Source organism: Trachymyrmex septentrionalis, unplaced genomic scaffold (genome assembly GCF_001594115.1).
Source record: "Trachymyrmex septentrionalis isolate Tsep2-gDNA-1 unplaced genomic scaffold, Tsep1.0 scaffold5, whole genome shotgun sequence".
In the NCBI taxonomy this organism is placed as follows: Eukaryota; Metazoa; Arthropoda; class Insecta; order Hymenoptera; family Formicidae; genus Trachymyrmex; species Trachymyrmex septentrionalis.
The window spans coordinates 1,355,076-1,363,721 of record NW_017305672.1 but is presented as its reverse complement, the minus strand read 5'-3'; the positions used below and the strand labels follow the sequence as shown (position 1 = coordinate 1,363,721).

The window sequence follows — 8,646 nt, the reverse complement described above, 5'->3', positions numbered from 1 at the left end:
GAATGCGATAAAAATACTAAAAACTTGATTCGTTTTGGGGGCGTTTGTTAAAAATCGATTTAAACAATTAAATTGTTAATAACAATATAAATTTGTTAGTATTTTTTGTAAAAAAAATTTTTTTCTTACAGTTCAGTCCTTCAGCTACAAAAGTGCAATTGGTGAAAATTTTGTAGCTCTTAAAGATTCGGACCTATGGATTTATGAAAATGAGTCTCCAAGCCAACAAACTTGCCATTCTCAAATGTTCGATCACTTGTATTATCGAAAATATGCAAATAAAAAAAAATTCCTCGGACACGTATCTCTTTTTTTTCGACATAGAATCCGTAAAAAAAGTTTCAGTCAAATCGAAGAGGTGTCGATCAGACAGGTGTTCGATTTGTAAAAGAATTACCCAAATATGAAAATATACATCCTTAATAGTTAGTCCCAAAATTACCCATTATAATTGTTTTACATGTAATTTTTTGACAGTGTGGCTAGAGCCATTCGAAAAAGCATCGTTTATATCCGTTTCTCTTTAAATCGTTTGCATCTCAAAGGAATCGGATGTATGAAATTTTCAAAAATTCAAGAAGTATCTCAAAATAAAAATGAGCATAACTTAAAACTAAAGGAGAGCAAACGAAAATGTGAACGAGGCATTCGTGAGCAAACGATGAGCAAACAAATGCAAATAAAAAAATCGATTTTTGAATATTGTAGAGCTAGTGCGAAGTTGGTCCCCCAAAATTTAGTTTTTGTATATCTTTTGAACCATGGATGAGCAAACGAAAATTCAAACGGGGAATTTATGAGCAAATGAATGCAAAAAGAAAAAAATCGATTTTTTGGGGGACCAGCTTTACACAGGTGTTACAGGTCACGTCCTGTAACCTATAGCTTGGCTAACTGTTAAGTATGAAAATATATTAAAAAACTATGTATTTGTACCTATCTGCTATACTTCGAAGCGATTACAAATGTACAGTATATTGTCGTCGTTATCGTTATACTAAAATTTTAATGATAACCTATGTCCGACGCTCAATAAACGTAACGTATCCATGTCTATGAGTCGCGAAGGAATTATGGGAGCTCACGTAGCGACAATTGCGACTGAAATATTCTAAAGTACCCCGTTTGATTTGTTCAAATGTATTTCATCAGTCACATTGAAAAAAAAATCTTATTTTATTTATCAGAATATCGATAAAAATCAAATATTTTTGTTACGTAGATATGGACATAAGAAGAAATACACAGCACAACAAAATGTTAATTAATTAATCGTTTAATTTTAAAATGCTTACGTGTGCGAGACGAAACTTTTAGTACGAAGGCACAAAAACACAAAACGCTTCTAAATTAGATTATTAATTGTAACTGTGGCAGTTATCATTTGACGATTATCTGTAACTGTATTGCCATTTCAAAAATTATAATTTGTAATTACAGAAAAGGACAGTTTATTTTTAATTTGTAAAGTCCAAAGCTGACCCTGTACAAAGCTGCCCCCCTCTCCCCTACATGATTGAGAAAAAAAGTATTTGACCAATCGACTTTTTATAGGGCTCGTTAGTTAGCTAATAGTCGACCATCCTCGATTAATCTAAAAAGTTACATAAAAATCAACCAATAAGAAAATACAAAAGTACGGACTCATCAAATTAAAACAATAATACAAATTAAACTAGGCGAATGACAATATAGCGTTGTTGATGGTACATAAATGAAGATATTTTTTTTCCATTTCTTTATTCCACAAAAACTTGAACGTTTCGACTCACTTTGGAGTTCTCCTCAGCAAATACATATTAGATATTCGTCACTCCTTTGTATGCAAAGGATGAGTCAGTCAACAAATTGACAGATTTGTGATGTATTAAATCTGTTAAAGTTAACTTTATCATAATTAGTGGATTAAACAAAATATATTGTATGTGGTTTGATATGTAACTCATCCCAACAAGCAAAGTAGCCGTTCTGAAACTTTGCATTAATTACATTGCCAATTACACTTCATTTCAAATAAATTGATAAAATAAAAAAGATTGTAAAGAAAACATATTTACAATAGAGCGTCAAGAACATAACTGAATCATTTTGTTTTACAGAGGTATCTTATCGATAGTTATGTAAATAAAAGAAGAGGGGAAATATGTTACATGTACATTATTATTATTATTATTATTATTAGGCGTTAGGAACTCGAAAGCTCATTGCCGCAAATACCAAATCCCGCCACTGTTCCCGTCCCTGAGCCAGATCCCTCCATTTGTGACCCTCGTACCCCATTTCGTTAATACCTCATTATGTTACATGTAACATATGTTACATGTACATATATTAAATAATTTTTTAATGTAAAAACTTTTCAACTATTTTAGGTCGTTTAAAATCGGTAAATAAATATGATGTAAACTGATGACCATCCGTGTCAGATCGCAGATTAAGATGATTATTTTGCATGTGAAAGAATTCCGAGATTAACTTTTTATTTAGACACCGTTCCATCAAGTAACTCGACGTTCTCCCATTCAAAATCATATTCGTAATTAATTCTGTGTTTGGTAGTAATAGAATGATGCTAGTGTTTCATTTAATGGTTTAAAACAATTTCCTTCAATTTCTAAATTAAATGAAAGCTATTGTTAATATTATTAAAAGATTTTGGCACGTTTTTTGAGACGATGTCCTAAAGGTATACTGCTAAAGAATATAAAGAGCTATGGACGATATTATCATTCTGAGAGGGTAGTTCGGTTTATCTTTGGCAATCCATATCCTCCCAGGAGATTATCCTCATTGCAATTTAACCTCTTGTACGTTGATGTATCAATGAAATTCTTGTTTTTCCATCTTACAAGCAGATTATGAATGCTCAGTTTATTAATCGGATTTTTTGACAATTTCGTATAAGTTTTTTTATCATTAAGCATTTGCAACGTTCTTGATATGTAAACACTTTTTGTCAAGTGTTATTGTGATATTCTCTTTGTCGGCTTTTGTGAGGATCACATCACGATTATAATTAAAAAATTCTTTCTTGGATTTAACCAATCGCATTAACCTATTAATCTCACTTTTCGAAAGAAAGTATAAGATTTTTTTCAAAATCGAAGCAGATATCTTTCTGATTTTAGTCATTTGTTCAAGGCTGAATCTCCTCAGGTTGCTTTCAATACCTTTGATGAAACAACGCTTCTTTTCGATTGATATAGAGCAATGAAAAATTCCTTCTTAATTGCAAAAGGCATTGAACATTTTTCAGAAAAATAGTAGAAGATTAATTTATAAACTCTCTTTTATATTGTGTAAAGATGAATTATTTGTTTCTTCAAAAAAATTTTTAGCCTCAACCAACATTTCCACTAAATTCTGTTGTATGTCCTATTATTTTTATGGAACGAATAATACAGTGTGTTATTGTTATCTGTACGACTACCTTGACCGATTGTTATTTTAAATCTCATCAAAAATACAAAAATATCTGATTGGAGCGTTATTAAGAGCACGTTCCTTGTTTTTTAATATTATTCAATTTATTTTGTTTTTGACTTCGTCTAGCTCTCAGATGACATTATAAAATGTGATTTTGTCTAGCGAAAAAAGAATTACAAATGCGAGCTGGTATATGTTTGAAAATCTGTCTTCTAAGATGGAAAATCTGCTATTGAGAATGATTGACAGACCTGAAAGCATCACTTAATTCAATCTTTAATATTCTACGGATGTATTGCTGCTTAAAATCGTTAAATTTATGTACTCATCTATCATGAAATAGATTAATTTTTTGATGTGTAATATAATATAGATGTTGCGAGATTGAACTATTATTGATACAGAGTTTCGTAAATTTGATACTTACTACTAATTATATATTTATGATGGTTGATGTAAAGCTTCATGAGCTTACTATAAAGCTGTTGTTACCGTATATTCCAAAAATTATTCGCACGAATTCAAAAGAATTAATAAAAGTTTCAATACACAGTTGGTCTTTACGAGCCTAAATAAATTGAGCAGGTACATTAGAGTATAAAAAGACATTCTTCCACTTAAAGAAAAATGCAGTTTACAAAATTTCATGCAAAAATTGCAAAGCAACTTATGTAGGTCAAACGGGAAGAAAATTAAATACCAGAATTTCTGAGCGTAGAAACCACATTAAATGGAACACTAGCAATCATTATGTTATTACACCGAACACAGAATTAATTACAAACATGATTTTGAGTGGAAAACGTCGAAATACTTGATGTGGAACGATATCTAAATAAAAAATTAATCTTGGAATTCCTTTACATGCAAAATAATGATCTTAATCTGCGATCTGACACGGATGGTTTACATCATATTTTGTTAAGCGATATAGAGGAGGCGCTCGAGTGTGTGGCACCTCTACGTAAACTTTCCCTCGACTGTTGTTTCCTTTCTAGATGGATAGTTTCTTATGCTTATCCATCATCTTTATTATTATTTATGTAGGGGGCTCCGCACAATAAAAGGGACAGGGAATAATTTTAATCTATCAGAAATCATGTATTGTGAAATATACAGTTTCTGATAGGTTGAAATTCTTATTCTCTGTTCTCTGTTCTCTGTTCCTTTTATGGTGCTCCTAAGAGTATTTAATAAACCGCTGATATAGTAGTAATAACATGTTCTTTTTTTTGTTTGCATCATTATCATAAGATCACAACAGATTGGCGACGAGATAAAAAGTTTTTTCTTTCTCACCTACGTGCTTCTTAGTCTCGCCAAACATACAGAAAGAATAACGCAAGCGACGGAACATAATCAAGCAATCACTGAAAATGATTATTTAGCAGCCAAGACAAATCCAAAGAATAAATTTTTGAAATGAATCCGACACAGTTAGCACAATTTATGATATTTCAAAAAACGCTTATCAAGCAGGTAATGAGCATGCAATAAAACCTTTCAAGAACACAATCGCAAACAAAAAGTATAGGTATGGCAATAAATCTAGTTAACACGGCGTTGCTATCTAATTTCGAAAGTCTTGATTTGCAGAAAGAACCATTTCAGAATTATTATACAAACAACGGTTCGAAAATTGCATTGCAATGAAAGGCATTAAAAGCAACCAGGATTACCAAATTATTGCTTAATTCAATCGGGACAAAGAATTTTAATAATTGCAGCTTTGACAGCACCAAAGGCACCAGATAATTTGACCTTCGAAGAACTAATGAGCTTGTTGGAAAAATATTTTGCACCGAAAAAGAACGTACTTGTAGTTCAACATTAGTTCCTGTCAAAATATCAAAATAAGCAACAATCAATTGCGGAATTTGTGGCCGCATTAAGAAGCGATATTGATGATTGCGAATTCGTTTCATCCTTCAAATACGAAATCTCAATTACAGATATTTTTCTGCGAGTCTAGTTTATTTGAGGAATCAAGGATAATAGCATCAGAGAACAACTCCTGCAGTCTGAAATAATATCTTTCAGTGACGTAGAGCTATAACCCTTGAAGCTTCGAAAATTGATTTAAAAAAGTAAACATCAACTTTAGCATCAGATATTAACAAAATTACTTAGTACAAGAAGAAGAATCACCAACGAAAAAACGTACAAACTACAACATTCTGCCAGAAACCATTTCAAAACAAGAAAACAGGCAGATCAAAAGATCGACTTCAACGAACTTGGTATCGAAGGATTATGCTTCAGGTGTGCGAAAGACAACCATTTAGTGAAAGACTGTTATACTGATAAATCAAAACTTAAGTGTACTGCATGCAAAAAAAGCGGTTACATTGCTAAAGTATATATCCGTTCGTTAATCGATAAGAAAAATCAATCAGATTAATTGACAAACCTCGTAAAGGAAGAGTTAAATCACACTCAGTATGGCATTTATCGAATAATCGACATATATCAGACTAATCATGCGACAGTGAAAGGAAATGAACGTTATCATTTGTCATACATTTGTTGACATTAAAGGAAAAATCAGTTAAATTTGAAATCGACTCAGGCTAAGAGGAGCTTCTATCCAGAGACCAATTCGAAAATTGAATTTGAACATCTCATTGCATCCAGCAATGATGGGATTCCGATCATATACACAGAACGTCTTTATTCTTGATAGTAAGATTAAGGTAAACGCCAAATATAACGGAATAACAATACAAGACGAAATCTACATCGTACAAAAAAATGCGCAACTTTACTGGGTCGAGTATGAATTTGATGGCTGAGAATTGAGATTGACCTGAACGAAATTAAGCGACAACATACACATACTACATCAATACACGCAGTCGAAGATACAAATAAAAGCAATGAAATTATCAAAAAATGTTCCGATTTTTTTGAAAAAAAGATCGGATGTGTTCCAGATTTCAACTCTCAAACTCTGAGAGAAGGTAACACCAGTATTTCATTGGGAACGCGAAGTTCCATATGCTCTTCGTGAGTCGAAAAAGAGCTTGAAACATTGGAAGCTGACGGCATTATAACAAAAGTAAAGACAAGTGACTGGGGATCACCTCTTGTGGTCATTACAAAGGCAGATAACGATGTATGTTTATGTGTGGATTATAAAGTCGGAGTAAACGAGCGCCTTATGGATATTAATTCAATACAAAAGATCGATGAAATTCTTAATAGTCTCCGCAATTCCTGTTACTTTTGCAGATTGGACCTTTTTAAAGTTTACCTACATATTTTGATCGACAAGCATTCCAGTGAAACTCAGACGATATCAACGCACCGAGGTACTTATACAATGAATCGACCGTCGTTCAGCATCAAGAAAGACTGTTGGAATTCAACCGAATTATCGATAAAATTCTGTGAGATGTGCCGAAAACAGAATCTTTTGATAACATCATTATATATGAAGAAATACAGGAAAAATACATCATTATACATGGAGAGATACAAGAATGCGAGGTGAATCTAATCAGTTGCCTAAATCTACTACGAAAGTTTAACTTACATTGTCGGAAATGTGCGTTGTTTCAAAAGCATATCGAATTTCTAGGATATATCATTGAACATAATAAAATTTTGAAGTCACCAGAAAAATTCGCAGCAATTACGGAAATACCGAGGCCAATTTCAATTGAAGAGATTAAAAGATTTCTGTATATGGTAATATACTATGCACAGTTTATTCCAAACACATCAACTATGCTGAGACAACTTTTGAAAAAGAACGCAGCATTCAAATGGTCGTCGCAATGTGAAGCAGCGTTTATACAATTAAAACAAGAAATTGCGAGCGACGGAGTTCTCATACCATTCAATCCGGAATTACCGATTCAACTTGAATGTGACGAAAGCCCACACGGCATTGCTGGTTATTGTCACACAAGAACGACTAATCGTCTAGAGTTCTAACAAAAGCTGAACAAAACTACTCTCAGTTGAATAAGAAAGTATTAGCTATCATATTTTCTGTGTGTCATCTTTTTCAGTACTTATTTGCTCAGCCATTCACATTTATCATGGATAATCAGCCTGTGATATATTAGGAGTATAAATAAGTTTCCGCCGTTTTTTATCAAAAATTGGGCATTTATTGTGAAAGAACGGTACTTAATATTTTATTCGAAGTATTGTCCATCGCTAGCCACTATTTTTTCCCATCTTTCTGGCAGCATACGGCGTCGGAAAAACGCTTCATCTTTTGAAGCTATCCACGAATCGACCCAATTTTTGGTATCTTCATATGATGTGAAGTGTTGCTCAGACAGGCCATGCGCCATCGATCGAAATAGGTAGTAATCAGAAGGAGCAATGTCTGGTGAATACGGCGGGTGGGGTAAAACTTCTCAATTGAGTGTTTCCAAGTAGATTTTGACCGGCGCCGCAACATGTGGACGAGCATTATCATGCAGAAGAATAACTTTGTCGTGGAGTAGTAGTGGGAGCGTTTTTCCTTGAGTGCTCGGCTCAATCTCATCAATTGTGTTCGATAGAGAGCACCAGTAATGGTTTCGTTCGGTTTGAGCAACTCATAATAAGGCCACTTTATGGGTTTATTTTTCAAAATTTTCGATTTCCCAAAAGCATTTCGGGTACCTTAAGTATGTAGAATTAGTGTACAAATAGTTAGAAATCGATTATCGACCGAGCGTAAGAAGCTTTTTTTTATAATTTTACTAACAATTGTCAACACAAAACTTTAAACGCGTTTTTCTCGAAACTACGTTTTTCGACCTTTGGACCACGATTTTGGGAGAACTATTTAACCGATCGGGCTGAAATTTTCAGGGGTTGTTCAGAATTTATGTAGTTTTAGCCCCTAGTGGAATTAGAATTTTTCGTTTACTTTTAACCCCTTTTTTAGACGATTTTAGGGGTAAAAAAGGGGTGAAAAAATTCTAAAGTCCGCCATTTTTTTTTAATGCCCAAATCGTTTCATTCTACTACGGGATATAGCCACTAACATATATTTTAAGAATCTTTTTGGATTTTTTGTTTCAGACGATTAGAACTGGAGATTTCAGGGTCCAAACTTTTTTTTCCACCTTCACTTCAGCCGCCATTTTGAAGCCGCGCATGCGTGAAATCGTTTAAAAAAATTTTTATACAATCTTGAATAAGTGACAAATAAAGTGTAAAAAGTTTGATTAAATTAATTGCATTTTACTACTGAAAAAAAATTCTTGAAAATAT

At 33.0% G+C, this 8,646-nt stretch overlaps 1 protein-coding gene across 4 annotated transcripts in view; it reads left to right on the top strand.

Moving 5' to 3' along the window:
* The window catches only part of LOC108751575 (tyrosine-protein kinase PR2), a 350,659-nt gene that overhangs the window by 216,620 nt on the left and 125,393 nt on the right, over nucleotides 1-8,646 (top strand). The gene's annotated exons all lie outside the window — the stretch shown is intronic.